The sequence below is a fragment of the Apodemus sylvaticus genome, chromosome 6, assembly GCF_947179515.1.
Source record: "Apodemus sylvaticus chromosome 6, mApoSyl1.1, whole genome shotgun sequence".
NCBI lineage: Eukaryota > Metazoa > Chordata > Mammalia > Rodentia > Muridae > Apodemus > Apodemus sylvaticus.
The window spans coordinates 40108590-40129040 of NC_067477.1; the positions used below are offsets into that span (position 1 = coordinate 40108590).

Sequence of the window (20451 nt, forward strand, 5' to 3'; positions counted from 1 at the left end):
GTTACGGATGATTGTGAGCCACCATGTGGTTGCTGAGATTTGAACTCAAGATCTTCGGAAGAGCAGTCAGTGAGTGCTCTTAACCACTGAGCCATCTCTCCAGCCCCAGGTATGCTTTTATAAAAACCACAAAACTAATTTCTTTTGGTAATATTTTTGTGGGTTTTTTTTGATTTTTTTTTTGTTTGTTTGTTTGTTTTGGTTTTGGTTTGCTTTGCTTAGTTTTGAGACAGGGTTTCTTTGTATAGCCTTAGCTGTCCTAGAACTTATTCTGTAGACCAGGCTGTCCTCAAACTAAGGACCTGCCTCTGCCTCCCAAGCAATAGGATTAAAGGTGTGAGTCACCAACAATATTCTTACTACTGAGAAAAATTTAAACAAAAATAAAATGCAATATATACAAAGGAATACAAAGCATCTTATTTTCAACAGAGGGGGAGAAAACAAAAAGCAAAGCCAAAGTACTCATACTCATGGCAGGAAACCCAGACCCACTCAATGTACTGTGACCACTATAAAAAGAAATAAGAGTCTGGTATATAAGGAACCAAGAAATCAAAACTATTCCAGGCTGCAGTTATAAATATAGGTAATATATTACAGGTTGGTGTTTGTGGGTGATTTCTTCCTTCTGTCTTGACAATTTTCTGACACTATGAATGCATACTTTAAAACTAAAAATGAAGATCAGCAGCAGCACAGGAGTCAGGAAGGGGAAGGAGAAGTGACTCAGCCACTGCCCTGCTCATGAGCTTAGTGCTTCTAACTGTAGAGTGTGGATTCGATAGCACATTCTTGCTCAAAACAGGGTTGGGACAGAAACACATCAAAATGTAAGAAAAACAGAGAAGACTGTCTCTGCGTATCTGTCATGAACAGAATCAGAAGTATATAACAGGAAACCTAAGCAGCTTAAGTAACCAGGAGAAAACTATTTTAACTGTTAACACAACCAACCATCCTACAAGAGCCAAGACATCTCTCTCTACGCTTAGGCTGTCAGACCACTGAGACGGACAGTGGCCCCAGAGTCTTACACTGGAAGAAAGGGGTCTGGGCCCTACTGTTAGGGACAGCAGGACCCTGTCTCACACAGTTCTCACAATTTGTCAAACATCTCACAGGAGAGATTGAAGCCAGACAACGATAAGTAGGCCCACACCTTGACTCCCAGCCTACTGACTCATGAAACCCTTACGACCTGTTTTGAGGATTAGGTTAATAATCCTCAAGAAGTCCTCTGGAGACAGACTTGGGCAGGGTGTGGGGGCCACTAGACCGCTTTCTCTGTTCCTCTTTCCACAGTGGCCAAACTGAGTAAGTCTCCTTTTTCTGTTTCTCACTATCATGTGTCTGCCTATGGAGGACAGAGATTTAGCAGGCCCCAATAGGACAGCCAGGGCCCTGCTCTGGCCCTAACAACACCACAACAAGAAGAGAGCTGCTCAGAAGTCAGTGAGTGGAACTGAGCAGCCTTTGCAAACTGTCTGCTTTTCCCATCAACAGGAAAATGACAAAGGGGAAAAACCAGCCAGAAACTCACACTGGGTAAGTCAAAAATAAGTAGCAGCCTTGTATTCCAGTCTAAGGGGCATTTCCCTCCAACGCTGGTGCCGGGTGCATCCACTCACCTCACTCCATCTGAAGGTTTGCAGGAAATCTTGCTTGTGAATCCAAATTGTGGCAATCTCTCAAAACCTAAATTAAAATAATTTTAAACTTTAGTATAATAGCTATTTTTGATTTTTAGAAAATATGCAACTGTACCTCACAGTAAGTAAACAGCCAAAAAAATATTCTTAATAAAATTCTAATGCAAAACTTCCTTTAATTTCAATATTTATATGAAAATTTATACATTTAAATAAACATAGGCTAACCAAGAGCCACTTTTATTCAAAGAATCTACACTTAAACCTGTCTAGACAGACATTTGATATTCCAGGGCAATACCCCAGGCAACCAGTTCAGAACACATCAGGTGAAACTCAGGCCCAGGACCTGTAAAAAGTCTGCAGGAAGAGATACTGATAGTTCAGCCACCAGCTGACTATGGGAACCCACCTCCACCTCACACAGAAGGGCTGATCTGAAGAAGAGATTCTCAGGGGCACAACTCCATGCCCTGTGAAACCTTGCAATCTAGAGCATTGTTAGTTTTCCTAACTAGAGAAGGGACATGGGACTGTCACCAGGGATAGTGCTAGACCCCCAAAAAGAATTGCCTAGCCCAGAGAAGAAATAAATAAGACTGAGAAACCTCCCTCCAAAGCAACTCTGTGCTTATAGGATTTAGAATTTCTACAATGCTGGGAGCTAAAGGGACAACCCAGTCAATAAAGGCATGGCCACCCAAGCAATAAGGACCCAAGTTTGAGCTCCAGCATCTACACGAAAGCCAAGCGAGGTGACATATGCTCATACTTCCAGAACTACGGAGGGGGAAAGGGGCAGATGGGCTCATGGCCAGCCAGCTACCCTAGTCATAGGTCCCACTGAGACCTCATGGTAAAAACAAGGTAGAGAGCTCCTGAGGAATGTCATCCAGTTGACACTCTCATGTATGGGCACGCATGCACACACACTAACATATACACCCAAGGTAATTCTGTAATTCATTTTTGCTTTATTTTATACTGTGTGGATGTCTTGTTAATTGTATGTCTGTCATTTCAGTGCCTAGTGCCTGCAGAGTCCAGGATCCCCTGGAACACATGTTAACTGCCCTGTGGGGACTGGGAATTGAACCTGGGTACTCTGGAAGAACAGCCAGTGCTTTTTAACCCAGCCATATCTTTAGCTCCCAAATTCTATAATTCCAAATATTGCTCATTTCAGACAGATAAACTCCCAACCACAGCCATAAAGCCATAAACTTCTATGAAAGCTATTTTTCTATACATTACTTATTAAAAAATACAGATTCATTCTAATATCATTAATGGCAAGAAAGGGGTTATTTGGTTTGCTTTGCTTTGGTTTAGTTTTTATTTTTAGACACTGTCTGACTAGGCAGCCCTTGCTAGTCTAGATCTCAGTATGTAGACCAGGCTGGCCTGAACTTAACCAACCTGCCTGCATCTGCCTGCCTCAGTGCTGGGATTCAAGGTGCTCACCAGCATCCATGGTCCTAAACATTGGGATAAATGGTTCAAAGATTTCCAAAAATCTTTGAATCAAACTATGTTCATAAAAGCTTCCCAAGAAGGAAATTTTCTCATTTGCTGAGGTTAAACCCTACTTCAAACTCTTCCTAGTCATAAAGAATGAAGCCTAAAAACAGTGATACTAACCAAAGCTGAGTCCTACTCATATAACCCCAGGTCCTGTGAGACAAGGATTTTCTTTGTCCAGCCTGTTGTCCTGAACAATAAGAGTCTTAGCCTTCATTCACCAAGCATAAAGACTTTTAAGCTTACTTTAATTTGACATTCAAAGCAGGGTGTACCAAGGTACTATGTGTAGGAGAGCTGGAGAGGGGCCTGCAACAGCCTTTCCTGAGCTGCCACAGCTAAAAGGTACATACAGCTCTAGATACAACCTGTGAGAGAAAGAACCAGTTAAGGGGTGTTGAGTCACACGGCTCAGAGAAGAGACATGCCATTCCCAGAAGCCTGGCTTCTGTGGTATAGACTATACCCACAGGATGAGGAAAGATAGCCACTAACTCTCAAAACAGAGGCTGTTTTGTTAGTCTTCATGACCTGAGCTATAACCAGCTTACTGCATAAACAAGGCATACCTGGCAGCTGACTGATAAAACACATGGTACAAGAACAAACATACTAATTCAAAAAGAATATGACACAGGAACACACAGATTCCAACAGAAATGTTCCCTTCAAACTGGATGAGGCTTCAGGTGAAGCAAATCAGACCCAGTATGAATAAAGGCTGACATTTTGCTTCAGATCCTCAGTGATGCACATGGACTGCCCAAGTCAGGCTCAACCACTACAAGCTGGCACAGCTAAATGGACCCAGGCAGCAGGCAGAGATGAGCAGAGGCACTCACAGCCCAAGGGACAGAAAGTCTGGGGCTCCCAAAAGCCTGTGGTAGGTGGCAGGACCTCTCACACAGACCTCGGGACAAGGGGTTAACCCGACCCTCAGCAAGTATTACTGAGGGATGTGGAACCTAAAGCCCAGGATGACATGGGCAGGGCCCACACAGGCTCGAAGCAAGGCTCCCGTGGGCACAGGCGCTCACACCGCCTCCACAACAAGAAGGGCTCCAACAAGAGCCAGAAACGGAGACTAGGTCAAAGCCTAATTCCTGATCAAAGAGACACAAGAAGAGAGGCCTGAGGGGTGGACGCTCAGCTGTTACCAGGGAGACTCAGGAACTGCAGCACATAGTTTGCAATGTAACCCTGACCCCTGCACACCCTCACAACTTTTTTCTGGACTTAAATTGGTCTTTATATCAAACTCATAATAAAATTTCAAACATAAACACTTCTTTTTGTTGTTTGTTTTTTCCACTCTCTGCAGTAAAATATATTCTGTTCCAAAAAAGAAAGGTTGTTCAATTTCCTGTCAAAAGCAATCAGGAGAAGGCCACCTACACTGTAAAAGCAGCTAGAGGAAAATAGCTACACAAAAGCCTGCATGTGTGGGCGGCGTTGAGTGTTGAGTGCCGGGTAACTAGACTCTGGCTTGTTAAAGGCTCTTTTCCTTGATCATTCCGAGAAATATGAAAATTAGTCTGACTGCCACAGAACAGAGAAGCATGTCCTCTAGCCTACCCAAAGAGAGCAGGCCCTGGGCAGGCTTCAGCCTCCCTAGAGAAGAATGTCAGGGGAGGGCTTCCATGTCTTCAGCAACAGTTGAAGGAGGAAAGGCAGTGTCCTGGAGGAAAGGCAGATTGTCAGACAGCTTAAAGTAATGCTCTCAGAGACAGGCAGCCATGGTCATGTGACCGTGACCCAGGTTGCTATAGCCCACACTCCATCTGAATCACAAATCTCTAAACCAAGATCACTTCCCAAATGTTCACTCCTAAAGCTTTGGAGACCACTCAGAACATGAACGCATTCTTGAGTCAGCCACACCATCACATCTATTCTACTCCACACATTCTTTCTGGCAAGTCTACACTCTATAGACAGGCAACCAACTGGCCCAGCACTTTAAAACACAAGCTTGGACTGGCAACCGGTTCTTTGATTCCAAGCACTGCGTCTGACAACTCATCACAGCCTGTGACTTAGCTGATCTGACTCCTCTGGTCTCTGTAGGCACCTGCACTCATGTGCACATACCCACAATTAAACACATAATTAGAAACAAATGTGTAAAGTAAACTCAAAACCCAGAACATGCTCAGAACGGAAGTAGATGCTGTGTGGTAGGGGCAATAAACTCAAAAAAAAAAAAAAAAAAAAAAAAACAGTGCACACAATGTAACTTAAAATATAGAATCTCTGAATATGCTGTGACAATGTAATCTCGGTAAGCCATGCTTCCCAAAGAAACAATGTCCACAAAGGCAAGACAGAGGTGAAACATGATAAAAGACTGCACAAATAATACACAGCAATTACTGACAAACCTGCAAACCCAAACCAGACAGAGACCAGAAGAAAGCGCTGTGGCAGGGCAGCTGCCAGCAAAGGCAGACATCAAGCCTGTAAATGGTTTGTGTGATAAACTAACAGTTCTGAGCTATTCAAACAACTGAAGGGCTTTGCCTGACTTTACTCAGTAAATTCTGGTAAACCTACAAAAAGATGCAGGAATAGTAGAATTAATCTTTTTCCCTGGACACCTGACCACAGTCAATGCCTATAAGGGCTGACTGACAAGTACTTTCTACAAACAACAGCATTCTCCTATAAAGTGTTACAGCCGTGACTATCAGAGCCCCTGATGTCGCACTGATATAAAGACCATGATCTACCTCAGAGGCCATGTTTATCTTCCTCTAACTACCCTAATAATGTCTATTTTAATAAATGGACCCAATCCAGACCCTTCCGCTATGCTTACAATTCCTCATCTTCCTTGGTCCTTGTGATCACTGCAATGGAGAAGTTTCCTTGCCCAGTTTGTGTAATGTTCCCTTGATCTGTGTTTGTTTGATAGTCCCTTACGATTAGGTTATGCAACTTTTCAACAGGGATACTACCTATGCAAGAGCGCCTCTAACTGCACTCTGTTAGGTGGAACACAATTCCTAACTATGTCTCCAATATGAGCTCACACTACTTAACTGAGGTAGTATCTGTCAGATTTCCAAACAGTAAAGCTACGTTCTTTCCTTTAGTGATTGGTATTTAGTGGGTGACACTTTAAGACTATACAGAAGGCTGGAGAGATGGCACTTGCTGCCCTTGAACAGACCTGGGTTTGTTTCCACAGCCACACAATGGCTCTAGAGTCAAAGGATCTGATGCCTTCTTCTGGCCTCTGTAGGTACCCAACACACGTGTGATGCACATACATACATGCAGACACACATACACATAAAATACATAAATCCTTTTTTAAAAAATAAGACTGCATACATACTTTATTTTCAACAAACTGTCAATAGTTATGCTCCACAATTGCCTTCCACATAGTGAGAAAACAGTATTTAGATGCCAAGATGTGGGGAACAGAACAGTGTACTTTCACAAAAAAAAAAAAAAAAAAAAGGAGTGCTGCTGTCTCCAGGCCCTCAGAGGGAAGCATTCACATACATATGTGCACATTTATTGCAGAGATTCCTGATTTTTCTATGCCACTGAAAACCTGTATCTTGAGTTCTATTCCAATACCTCAGGCTCACCACCCAATCGCCTCTCCCCCTCCCTGTGAGAGTGTTACAACTGACTTCCACTGACCGAAATATACTTACTTATAGCATCCATCCCTCCACCACATGCCAGGTAGTGCCACCTCTACTATCCAGGATCTAGTAAAGGAAAAAGTCTCTTTTCTCTAAATAACGGTCAGTAAGGAGGCAGCCCAGCAAGACAAAATGCTTTGGACAAAAACTGGCACTCCAGGCCCCTCAGAGAACAGAGGAGAAAGAGCATCTGCCTGGCTGTGATGTTGTAGCCTCCTTATATGATGATGCTAATTTCTCAGAGCTTAAATAGCCAAAGCTCAAAATATGTTCGTCAAAGATGCAACCACTTAAAGTGCAAGAGTGTCCTAAGCCTACAATTCAGGAGCATAGCCATCTCCAGAGGGGGACAGAAAGATGCCACAATACACAGCTTCAACGCACCAGCTATGCTCTAGTGGAAAGGAGGATGGGCAGGAGAAACACCATGATTCCGGACCAGCTAGCTTCTGTGAGCAAGTTCTCTAAGCTTCTGAGCCATTTCCAGAAAGGTCCTTAGGACATGGACAAATGTGGGTTGACAGATTCCTCCTGAAGTTAGGGACCAAACCTATGGGCCAATTTGATCCATCTACAGGAGCAACACGCAAATTCCTATCACATTCCACAACCTGTAGTCTGGTCCAACTCAGTTACCAGATAAAATTTACTACCAGAAGACTCTGTATCTGTAATAAAACTCTGCTGAAAGAAGTGGTGGTGCACGCCTTTAATCCCAGCACTTGGGAAGCAGAGGCAGGTGGATTTCTGAGTTCAAGGCCAGTCTGGTCTACAGAGTGAGTTCTAGGACAGCCAGGGCTACACAGAGAAACCCTGTCTCGAAAAACCTAAAAAAAAAAAAAAAAAAAAAAAAAAAAAAATCCTCTGCTGAATGAATCATTATGACAATCAAAATAATTATGTCCAGTTGGTACACAAAAGCACCCTCGAGGGCATGACCCAGAAAGCAAGGACTGAGGAGCTGGAGGCTACCATGCAGATCCTAGCCATCAGCCAGTGAGACTGAGACACTCCTCAGTAATACTCAGAAAATCTCCTATCACAACAATATTGTATGGATCAAGTGACAACATTTACATGGGAGCTCTTTGATACTACATGTAACAGAACCAGTAACGAAAGGATAGTAGGTACCGGTCAGGACAGGCAGTCACTCAACAAGAACAGTGTGAGGAGGCTATGCAGACTCCTTACCAAAGCTTAAAAAGCATTGCGACTTCAAGTAAAATTTGGAGACTTCATGCCCCTAATAAACTTAAAAAAGAATTATGGTTTTTATTTCTTCTACTACCTTCTGGACAGACAACTGTCCCAGTTAAAGTATAAGCAGCCTTTTCCTGCTCTTGAGCACGTATCTTTGTTTGTTTGTTTGTTTGTTTGTTTGTTTCTTTCTTTCTTTCATTTATTTATTGTTTAATGTTTCTGGTATCTATTTTTTTTTTACAGCAGGTCCCTTAGAGGAGAGCTTAGAAAACTGTAAGTCTATAGCTATAATCCTGAGTGTCAGTCTCTAACGCAGGAGTTAACAGACTTCTGGCAAGAGTTAGAAAATTATTAATTTGTGTCCCTATTGACTCCAAGTGAATCCAAAACATGGTCTTCCACTACAAAGTGGTGTGTACACATGTGTGAATGCTAGTGCAAAATGGTGTGTACACACATGTGAATGCTAGGGGTGAGAAGAGAAAAAATTATCTCTAGGCCACAGACTGGGACCTGAGAGTCCCCACTGGACAGTGATGTCGACAGAAGAGCAGTACGGCCACATTTTACAGAACATCTCAAACTTCACATGTACACATGTGAGTCCATGCTGGGGAACAGGTACGAAGAGCACATGGGGGTCTAGAACTTTCTAAAGCACACAGTGTAAGAGGCACAGACGCAGATGACCTATAACGCACGTAGATGAGACAGGAGCAGAGCACACAGTTCCCTATTTGACCACACCCAGCAGTCTTCACTACACACGATTAAACCAGAGGTTTCTGCTGTGTTACGCTGTTATGTGAAAGATGGCGTGAAGAGTGCCTGCCACTCTTGCAGAGGACAGAGTGTGCTCCTGGTACCCACAGCAGGCAGCTCACAGGAGTCTAAACCTAATGATCCCATACTGTCCTCTGACTCCACAGGCACTGCACTCACACGCCCATATCCACATACAGACACATAGACACACAATTAAAGTTAAATAAATCTTTAAAAGAAAGAAAAGGGGGCTAGAGAGATGGCTCAGCAGTTAAGAGCACTGACTGTTCTTCTGGAGGTCCTGAGTTCTAATCCCAGCAACTACATGGTGGCTCACAACCATCTGTAATGGGATCTAACGCCTCTTCTGGTGTGTCTAAAGGCAGATACAGTGTACTTACATATAATAAATAAATCTTTGAAAAGAAAAGAAAGAAAAAATGACTACCTAGCATGAGGAGGAGGAGAAGACCAGCAGCCAAACTCTTTCCACACCTCCAGCTGATAACAAGAACAAATCAAAACTAGTGCATCTACAAGTTTCCACTATGATGTTCATTTAGTCAAGAATCTAAACCTGCCTTGTAATTAAGTAATTCCCCTTATAAATAATGATAGCTACTATGTGAGTGTGTAAAATGCCATACAGATAATACCCTCTACCTCATATAATCAAGGCAACAATCTGAGGAAATGGCATTGATAACTCCACCTTATAAGGGAATACAGGTAAGAATTGTGACATTTTAAACACTGCCCCAGATCAGGTGAGCTCATCCCCCTTCCCCTCTCCCCGCTCCCTTCCTCTATCATGCAGCAGTCTCCTCCTCCCAGCTCTTCTGCACTGGCCCCCAGCACTGTGTGGAACCATGCCTCTTCCTTGTTATTTCACTGAATCCCCCTGTAGGGAAGTGTTAGCTATGACGGTGGGGTTTGTTTGTTTGTTTGTTTGTTTGTTTGTTTGTTTTTAAGAAAACAGACTTAAAATAGTTAAGTTGAATGAAAATGGGAACATGAAAGAGAGAGCAGTAAGAGAGAGAGAAGAGGGCAGGTGGGCCAGGCAGAGGAGCAGAGCTCACAGGAATGGCAGGGGCGGGTGAGAAGAGCCGGAGCCCCGGGGACTGGGCGAGCCCTGTCCTGGGTTGCTTTGGGAGCTGACAGAAGCAACTTGGGCCAGTTCAAAGACCTTCCTTCATAAGCAGATTGGCCTCTTGTGAAGTCACGCTAGAGTAAGTACTGATATGGGATAACATGGGCTTTTACATGCCCACAACCTGTGCCAGTGCCTTCATTCCAAGAAGGTCTCCTTTGGTTTTAGGAGGCTAGAAGACACTTTAATGGCAAGCTCATGGCCTACAGAAGGTAAGCACATTTAGGAAATGAGTCCTTAATGACCACTACAGCAAAAGGCGCCACCTGCATCTGCAGTGTCTCTGAGCACTTGACAGGCAGTTGGCGCACCACAACAGGTGGTCACTATAAGCCCATGTCAACAGGCAGTTGGTATATGTCAACCGGCAGTCAGCAGAAGTCCTTGTCATACACAGGAAACAGAAGGAGTGGATAGCACTAACAGATAATCAACTGCCTCTGTCTTCCCGCCCTAGAACCCAAGAAACAACCAGTTAATGACATCATGAAGACTAGAAAAGCAGAAGCTCCTAACTGAGACAGCAGGATCTGCATGTGCACCGTGGCACACTAGCAGTAGGGAGTGGTCAGAGAGAGAGGGCCGAGACTCCCACTCAGCTGTAAGTTCCCTTATTCTCCAAAGTGAGAGCAAGCCCGGCCAGGGAGAGCCATCTGCACTCAACAGTCAAACATTTACCAGATGTAAGACTGTGAGCAAAGAAACCTGGATTGCCAAAGATCCACCAACACAGACCTTTCCTTCAAAGAGCTTCTAAACTCACTGGAGTCTTTAAAGGAGAGAAATCTAAATCAAGTGTAAGGAAGACCCAACAACTTCAAAGAATGCAAAAGAACACAACAGCTAGAAGATCAACGGAGTCCAGGAAAATAATTTGGACATAAAGATTTCCAGCACAGTGGAGCCCAGGGCTGCAGCTCAGTAGAGTGCAGGGAATGCACAGGCCCTGGGTATGATGGTCAGCACACGGATCGGGTAGTGAATAAAACCAACACAATTTGGGAGGATAAAAACAGAACAGGCTACTGTGCATGGAGTTTGAATGAACAGAGTATAAACTACACAAGCATGCTTTAAAACTGACCATCTAACTTTAGCATCTCCTCTCTGAGTTGTTGCTGATATATAAATAATGAGAGTACTCCCTTTTAAATACACAATGTATCAAAAAGCTTGGAAACCTTGTACTTTTATCAAGCTGATGAAGTATAAACAAGTGCACTGATTGGCTCAAAAACAAACTGCTATAGCACTTAGTGATGGAGCTGGAAACTTAGTTCTATGTGCATATAGTTCAGAACTTACAAATAACCGTGAACAAAGTAAGTTTAAAGAACTGTAGTTAACTTTTAGCTATTTAATTAGCTACTGAGACCATAAGCCTTTCAAGGTAAAAACCCATGTGCAAATTTGTTATACCTGGTAAGGATCAAAAGAGCAAAGTCAGGTGTGGTGGTACTGCCTTCAATCCTAACAGGCTTTTAGGAGACTAAAGAAGGATCAGAAGCCCAAGATGAACCTGGTCTACATAGAAAGACCCTGTCTCAAAATACTAATAATAGTAATAATAATATAGAATACAATAAATAACCCTACCATGTGGGACCAGTAAGATGGGTCAGTGGGTGCTTGCTGCCACACTTGATGACCAAGGCCCATCCCTATACACACAGTGTACAAGAGAGAACCAACTCCTGCATGCTGTGCTATGACCTCCACATGTGCAACACGCCTTCACACCTACAAATGCACAAACTAAACACATGCAGTAAGAAATTCCCACCCACAAGTGGTAAGACAGCTTGGGGGTGAGGGCGCCTGCTGAGCAAGCCTGCGGACCTAAGCTTGACTTTCAACGCCCACAGAAAGAGCTGGTCTGTGAGTGGCTGTGCTCCCAGCTCAGGGGGACAGTGGCAGGTGACCCAGACAGCTTGATGGATGGCTAGCCTTGAAACAGAGCTTTCAGGTCAGTGAGACCCTAATTCAAGGAAGTAAGGCAGAGACTGCTGGAGGAAGACACCAATATCCTCCTCAGGCTTCTACAGTCACATGTATACACATACACATACATGTGTATATATGCATGGGGGATATACCATGTATTCACATGTGCACGTGCATGCGTGCGTGTGTACATATACATACACACACACACACACCCCTACTCCTAGACACATACATACCACAAATACAGACACTAATTAATTTCAATTAAATACAATATAAACTCTGCGATCTCATGGTACTTGTGTGATATCCAACACACAAGTGAGATGAAACAGTAGCTTCTGTAGCAAAAAGATGTCCACACAAAAGAAAATCTGAGTACTGTATTAAGTAAATGATACCAACAAAGCCCAGCTAACAACCAAAGCAGCAAGTAAGTAGCTTATTTGCTGTAACCAACAGGAAGAGCAAGAAAAGGTGCACTGAGGGGGTGGTGGAAGGAGGAAGCATCCCACCCAGTTTTGTAGCAACAAGCTGAGTTCAGGCTGCCCTGCAGGCCAAGAGGACTGCTAGGAATTGTCAAAATTGGAACCGCATGGATATGAGTGTGCCCACACATACATATTATACAAAACAAAAAAACTCCTCAGCACTACTGTGAAGTCAACTCTGAAAGGGCATCGGCAGGGAGTGAAGAGCATCAGCAATAGGGCTGCTGTGTTCTCCACGTGCAAAAGCCCAGAGCTCGACTGAGACTGAAACTAAAGACAGAACCGAAGGAAGATGAATGGACCATGCGCGGAGAGAACGGAGCTAAAGATAAACTGTAGTCTCTGATGTGGAAACTTAAGATAATGGTTCACTGTCCATGGAAGAAACTGTTCAACTACAGCCATGGAGACAGCTCAGTGTGTCAAAGAACGGCCTGGAACAAGGGTCAGGAACAGAGGTCAGATCCTCAGAGTACTGACCAGCAAGAGCAGCCAACCAGCAAGCCCTGCCTGATAGCCTGGACAGAGAAGGCAGTGAAGGACTGAGGAAGAAATCTCTGGCATGCATATGCATACGCACACGTGCTCAAGCACATACACCCAACATAAGGTAAAAGAACTCGTACAACCCTAAAATGAACAATCATACTGTTCTCAAAAGCAATTCCTCTTGGGTTACAACTACCTGATCGTGAGTCATCTTCAATATTATTAGAAGTCAGCCAGAAGAAGTACAGGAGAGTACTGGAAAGGAACTCAACTTTAAATGAGCTTTTTGAGCCGTCTATGTAATTTACTTTAAATATCTGTGGGTAAATTATTTATCACATGATTCCCTTTTAGGAGAAACAGTCCATAACTGGGCATAGCTCTAAAGTCTCCATTTTGAAGAGCACTAAATTTTACAATAAAACCCAATTCCAATATGTCTGTGTACAGGAAAGTCTCAAACTACCTTGAGCATAATTATGATCATCTTGCCTCCCTCTCCAGAGTGCTAGCCTACAGCATGCACGACCTCACCCAGTTTGTGTGGTACTGGGGATTTGATCCAGGGCCTGATGCATTCTGTGTAGCCACCACAATCTCCATGAGGGAACAGAGGGTGGTGGCCAGCTTACCCCAAGGTCTAGAGCAGGACATGGCAACCATCCAAGATGGATGGATGGGTGGATTAGATAGCTGGTGGATACATGGATTTTTAAAAACATTGTTTGTTTGGCCTCTTTATTCTGAAGTTTCTGACACCTCAGAAAGACAGATTAAAAATGTTCTCAATGGGATGGAGAGATAGCTTTCTGCTCTTCCTGAAAGCCCAAATTTGGGTCCTAGTACTCCCCGCCCCCCATGCCTTCACAACTGCAGCACCATGGTGTCTGGGGCTCCACATACATGGCAGTCAGTCACAGGGCCGCACACCCGTGTACACAGAAGGGAGTGATGAGCCTTTCTTTGTTGATCTGGGAGTTTTGTTGTTTGTTTTCAACACATGATATTCCCGTCTTTAAGAAGCTGAATATCAGTCTAGAAAAAGCACAGGATCCATCATCAGACCTGTTTGTAAAGATGATCAGACTTAATAATACTCCTTAACTAAATGTGGAGACTTATTCTTTATCCTTAAAGTTACACGAAGCCTTAACTAAGACAAAACCACAGGGTATCTAGTTAAGTACTGGGCACACTGACTCCTACTTCATATATACAAATCTCTCTATGCATGGAGGCCAGGAAAACAATTCCCAGTTGACAATCCTGATCTTAAGAAAAAAGTTGAAGAGAAAGGGGTTCCAGGGAAGAGGAACCCCAGCTCAGCCCACGGCACCTTATCATATTAGGATAAAGATAGATGTTAGCATTCATAGCATGAGCCTATATGGACTCAGATGGGACGAACTCTTCTTCAATGAAACAAAACAATCAGCAAGATGCTATTCCTGACACGTTTGACAAAATGATGCATAGTTTTCTCTGCTATTATGTCAAAGACATAGTACCTAGTCTATCTGTTGATCTGAGTTATGGTTAATCAAGATTTTCTTTAAAGACAGATTTTCCGTGCCGGGTCTTCTGCAAACTACCCCAACAGAACACCTGCACACCCTGTACCTGTGTGCATGCACTCCCTCACTACAGTGTCATCATGTCATGCAGACCAACTATAAAGCATGGCAGAAAACCCAAAGTTCTGACAAAAGCTTTGGGACAGACTCTAATACAGTTTCATCTTTTCAAAAGTCAGTCCCACAAATTGTTTATCTATCAGAAAAAAATCAGCAGCAGGTAGAGGTAACCTCCACAAAGTGCATCAAGCACATTATTCAACAATAAACTTCAGGAATAACTCTAAATATTTTTCAATATTTCCTATGGCTTGGACTCAGCAAGATGGCTCAGTGCAGCCCACACTAATGACCTGAATTCCACCTCAGAACCCACTGGGGGAAAGAAAATTATTTCCACAAATCATCATCTGACTGGCACACTCAAGCTGTGACACATGCATACATAGGAAGAAAGGGAGGAAGAGAGGGAAGGAGGGAGGGAAAGAGGGAGGGAGGGAGGGAGGGAGGGGGAGGGAAGAAAAGAGAGAGGGAAGGAAGGAGAGAGGGAGGAAGGGAGGGAAGGAGGAAGGGAAGTAGGTAAAGGAGGGAAGGGGGAAGGGAGAAAGAAAGTAGGGAAGAAGGGAAGGAGGGAGGGAGGGGGAAAATGGAAAAAAGGAAGATAGGAAGCTAGCATGCCTATGATTCAACTTAAACTCAAAGTTGCTAAAATATCCAGTTAAACAGTAGGTGAGGTTATTTTATCCAGCACTAATTATGAATGAACATTTTGGATACAGAACAAGTGAAGCGCATTTTGGGAGGCAGTCACATGGGAGAAGGTGTCTCCAGGGAGTAGTTCTTCCTTATACACTGAAATATGAACTCACTCATCCAGTCCCAAGTATAGAACAAGACACCAATAACACAAGACTTGAAAAACCCACAAAGTTTCTATATTCAAAGCAGCAGGTCACTGTATTTTATCCATATTTGGAAGGGATTATTCCTTGAGTTTTTGAATACAGGAAATAGAGCTTGGGAAGAAGAGGATCACCAGCCAGTTTTTCCCAGACTGACAAGAAAAGGATTAGGAGCAGCCCTAAGGATGTGGGATAGCGTGCTGCCAGTGCGTGCAGAAGGCTGGAGCAGCAGACATGCGCTGCTGCAGCCCTGGCCGGCTTGGACACCCGCACACAGGCGAGCTTTCAAAAGATTATGTGTGCTCCCTAGCACTCTGCACAGGAATGAGAATGCCTGTTCCATTATCTAATGCCTGGAAACACTTTACCTTGCAGCTTAAATGCTCTGAGAAGCCTCAGTTTAAGAAGAACCACTCTCCCAGAGGCTAGGCCCAGGTCAGCCTCAGGAGCCACTGCTCTCCAAAATGCCTGTTACAACCAGTCTTGCTAGTCTGAGGATGGTCTGATTATATTATACTAATCAGCTTTTGCAACTACGGACTCCAACAACATATCAGAAGACAGTGAGTCCACTCACACATTCACACAGTGGGCACCTGACTGACTTCTTTTCACAGAATCTGTTTCTCCATAATCTTTCTGTGCCTGCCATCTCTTTAACACCATTACCTTGGAAGGAAGGGAGGGAGGGAGGAAGCAAAGAAGGAAGGATGGGGAAAAAATATCTGAAATTTTCCTCTTATTTTTGAATCTTTCGATGTTTCTTGGATATGTGGTTACAGTTATCTGATACTTCTCAAGGAGTTCTAAAAGAAATTGACCCAAGACATGGTATAGTCTTGGGTTATCAAGCCTCGCTATATCCCAGGATCCTCACTGCCTACTGACATTTTTATTAATAAGAGTCAAGAAAATGTCACCTCTACAATTCCCAAACATTTTGGTCAACGAAACAAGAAACTGAACTACAGATGTTGAGTTCCAAACCCTAAGCCACTGTAATGATAAACTGAATCATAATTACATTCATTTCTATCAAAATTTATTACTATCTGGACTGTGCCATTTACTGAGTTCTTCTTAGGTATGTCAAAGTCAAGATAAAATGCAAAGTCACTCTCCTCAAGAATATTAGAAGCTAGAGAAACAATTAACAATTCAACAATTCCACTCCCTCGATAGTGCTGTAACATGCATGCGCAGTGAGGTAGCTACTCCAGAAGGCCGGGAAGCTCCACAGCTGCTACCGTGCCGTGCTGTGGTAAGAACTCACTCAGCAAGAGGAGGCCCAGTGTGAGGAGAAAGGGCAGTGAGGGCCTGTCAGCCAGGAAGTCACCTTATCCAAAGACTGCACACTGGAACAGACAAAACTGGCATGTGACAGGGCGAGAGGAGTTGGCAAAGAGGCAAAGGTCACATCAAGACTCCCTTTTGCCACATCAAGGGATACAGAATCCTTCCTGAAGGCTCAGGGGGAATCCTGAACCTCTGCCCACATTCAAGCCTGTCTTCAGAGATACTGGTCACTGGGGCATAGTCTCCATCCACAAGCCTCTCGGCTTCCTCCTGCTTTGAAGGCTGAGACCAGAGGAGGTCCCTGGGCGGCAAAGAGAAGAGTATCACCACTTTTCTAGACCTATTTTCACTCAAGCTGAAAACCGTGTTTGGTCCTCTGGGAGCCCACCTAGTATGAAAGGGCTTCAGACGGACTTAGAAAAGCACAGGACGAGGGCTTGCCTCCACCACTGATGGAATCCTCTCAGCACCTGAACTAGTTAGGCATGGAACATCTGGGAGCACTTGCTATAGTGCTCCACACACTCATCTTCTGAGATCCTTTCTAAACCTGTGTCCCTGGACTGTGACATCAATAGTCAGTCAGAGATGTTCTCCAAGCACAGCAGGGCATGCCCGTGGCACTACTTCTGTAGACACTTGAAACCTGCAAGCGGTGTGGCTGACACTACACCCATCCATACAGAATCCTTCCTGAAGGCTCAGGGGAAATCCTGAGCCCACATTCAAGTCTGTCTTCAGGGATACTGGTCACTGGGTCACATTGCTCATGTGAACTGCTGCTGTCATATCCACTACTTCTGCCCCGCTCTCCTACCAGTTACAGTTCAATGTTTCCTTGTGTGATAGCCGCATCCCCATCCTGCCGGGCCACAGACTAAGAGTACTGGCTACAGACACAAGACTTTTCCTGTCTTTCTTCATTTTCTGTCTGTTTCAGAGCAATGTGGAGTCTTACTTTCTATGGCTATGTGTGGGAAGGAAGCATACACATGAAGCAAAAATGTAAGACTGGGATATGAAAATGGCATGAACTATACTGCAAGCCCAGTGTCACAGCAGTGACAGAACCGATAAATACTCCCAACTTCCCCTGAGGAGCAGCGATCTGAGAGGCAAGAAGGTAGCAGAGGTCAGCACAGCTCCACAGCCAGTGCTGGTTCAAAATTCAAAAGTCCAACATCCAGCAGTTTACTTCAGCCCTATTAACTCAGCCCTACATATTCATAATAAAGTGTAAGACATGACTGCATCGAAACTCTTTATAAAGTTCATGTGACCCTTCCATAAAGTTAGGGTCTAAAAACTGACAAGTTCACCATAAGGGTTTGGGGAGGATCTGGCAGGGTCTGATCCACACAGATAGAGCAAAGGTCACCAGACTATTAAACCACATTCACTCCCAGCCTTCTGGGTTATGCGTCCCTCCCTCTGAAGGGACAACACTATATGTTTTACATCCTTGGTTTCCCCTGTGCTAATCTGTCCCCCCACCCCCGACAGAAGGAACAAGCTCCTGGTGCAAACAGAAATCCAAGCAGACACCTCGCAGGTCACTGTTGATCTTACTTTGTTCTACTGCAGGTTTTCAAAGTTTCCATAATAAATATCCTTAAAATTAAGGACTAGGGTGGCTGGAGGGTGTTCGTTTTAATTCATTAGGATGAAACTATCTTGAGGTTTATCGAACCCCTATGCTGTCTGTGACTGTTCTCAGCGCCTGAGGCAGGAGCGCCAAGTTCAAAGACAGTCTGAGCTATACAGTGAGTACAGGTCAGCCTGAGAAAGAACCTCGCAAGAAGTCAGGACCCAAGGAATAGTAGAACCAATGTCCTCAAATGCATTCTTCCAGATCTACAGGTAAGACAAGAACAGCAGAGGCTCTATCAGCACCTGACAGACATCATCCTTTTGCAGCTCTCATGCAGACTCTCTTCATGTGAAATAGCTCACACACTCATCCCTGTCTGCCTGTCTGTATCACAATAAGGACATCTCTGCTAAACCTTAGTATCATACACAAAGGCTTAGTATCATTCCCAGCATTGAATTACAATAGCCGGGTTTAAGGGTCAGTAAGTTGAGACTGTGTCACAGAACATTACCCATTGCCAAACAAAGGAAGGAAAACATACCCATATCTCCAGTCATGAAACTGGCTTCCCCATAGACTTGCTGGGAATCTAAAATGGAAGTTTAAAAGATCACTCTAAAAACAATGGTCTATATACCTCAGATTTCTTTAAAGGTTTCAGATTTCTTTAAGATGCAACCCAAGGAAGCTATCTGCAATTGACACATGCTGGAAATGGAAAAATTAGTTTTCCCCAACGAAGCCTCGTTGGGGACATTAGGCACACCGCACAGCAGACCCCATGCCCAGGAGTAGACAGCCAATACAAACCCAACTCAATGGCACTGTTCTACAGTTCACTGACCCTCACTCTCTGTCACTGCCAATGTCTGTCCAGCTCCTAGAGCCTAGCATCTGCTCCCCTCAGACTTCCTTCCTACACAACAACTGTCTTCACTGACCCTACTGTGTCTGTCTCCCAGTCTCCATTACTAGCAAGCCCATCCCAAAAATTATCAGAAATCACTACAAATAAACAGATAAGGAGTAGGTGTGTGTGTGTGTGTGTGTGTGTGTGTGTGTGTGTGGTTCATTACACAATCAAGAAGTCTCAGACAGTTTGTGGGGAGGCACGTGTATACTGGCTAAAACGTAGGACCATCCAGAGACTAATTTCAATAGGTTTGGAGACCCTTAAGCCTCTCAAGCTCCATGGCTGATTTTGTGACATGCAGCCAGCATTGAGAACCACAATCCTGACTGTCAGAGAGCGGCTGTGCTCAAGCTTCTAGTGTTTTCTGAGGGAGGACCACCAGCTCCCTCACCCAAGCCCTCCTTGCCCAATCTGTGTAGTTCTAAGTTGTCCTTTTAGGAAAGAAATATAGATCTGTCTTTGCAGGCCATTAAAGTACCTTAGAATGTGAGATTTGGCCTTGAAAGTATCAGCCAAGTTTTTACTCAGGTACATTTATTTATAACATTCAACTCTGGAAAAGAGAAAGTCAGCATAGGTGCTGTGTGTTGCTAAAACAGTGGTACACAAGTAGCTGAGACACTCACATGCTGTCTACAGCAAATCCCATTCCCCATAGATGGTCTCCCAAGCATGTGAGGTAAGCTGGAATTAACTTCTTTGCTTATACCTTGCTCAATAATAATCAAGACAACAGATTCTGCTATCACAAAGACCTGCATATTTATTTTAAACTATAACTTTTTTAGTGTTTTCAAATTTGTGATACATTATTTTGAAATAAGAAAATGTGGCAAAAATATCTTCCAATATCTTCTGATTTACAAAAAGCTTACTTTATTTTTAAAGATTTATTTACTTATTATTATATGTAAGTTCACTGTAGCTGTCTTCAGACACTCTAGAAGAGGGCATCAGATCTCGTTACTGATGATTGTGAGCCACCATGTGGTTGCTGGGATTTGAACTCAGGACCTTCAAAAGAACAGTCAGTGGCCTTAACCACTGAGCCATCTCTCTAGCCACAAAAGCTTATATTTTGAACTTCTCTTTTCTCTCTCTTTCTTTTTTTTCTTTTTTATTGGATATTTTCTTTATTTATATTTCAAATGTTTTCCCCTTTCCAGGTCTCCCCTCCAGAAAGCCCCTATCCCATCTCCCCTCCCCCTGCCTCTATAAGGGTGCTCCCCCCACCCACCTACCTACTCCCGTCTTCCTGCCCTGGCATCCCCTTACACTAAAGCATTGAACCC

The 20451-nt window shown here is 43.8% G+C and overlaps 1 protein-coding gene across 5 annotated transcripts in view; it reads right to left on the bottom strand.

Annotated features, from left to right (window-relative positions):
* Positions 1-20451, bottom strand: part of Sipa1l1 (signal induced proliferation associated 1 like 1) — a 258641-nt gene that overhangs the window by 199430 nt on the left and 38760 nt on the right. For 4 of the 5 annotated variants that reach the window (XM_052185514.1, XM_052185506.1, XM_052185507.1 and 1 more), the window contains one exon: positions 1632-1698. The exons of the other annotated variant lie outside the window; for it this stretch is intronic. The gene's annotated coding sequence lies outside the window, so the exon portion shown is untranslated. The remainder of the gene's footprint in view (positions 1-1631; positions 1699-20451) is intronic. 5 annotated transcript variants of the gene reach the window in all.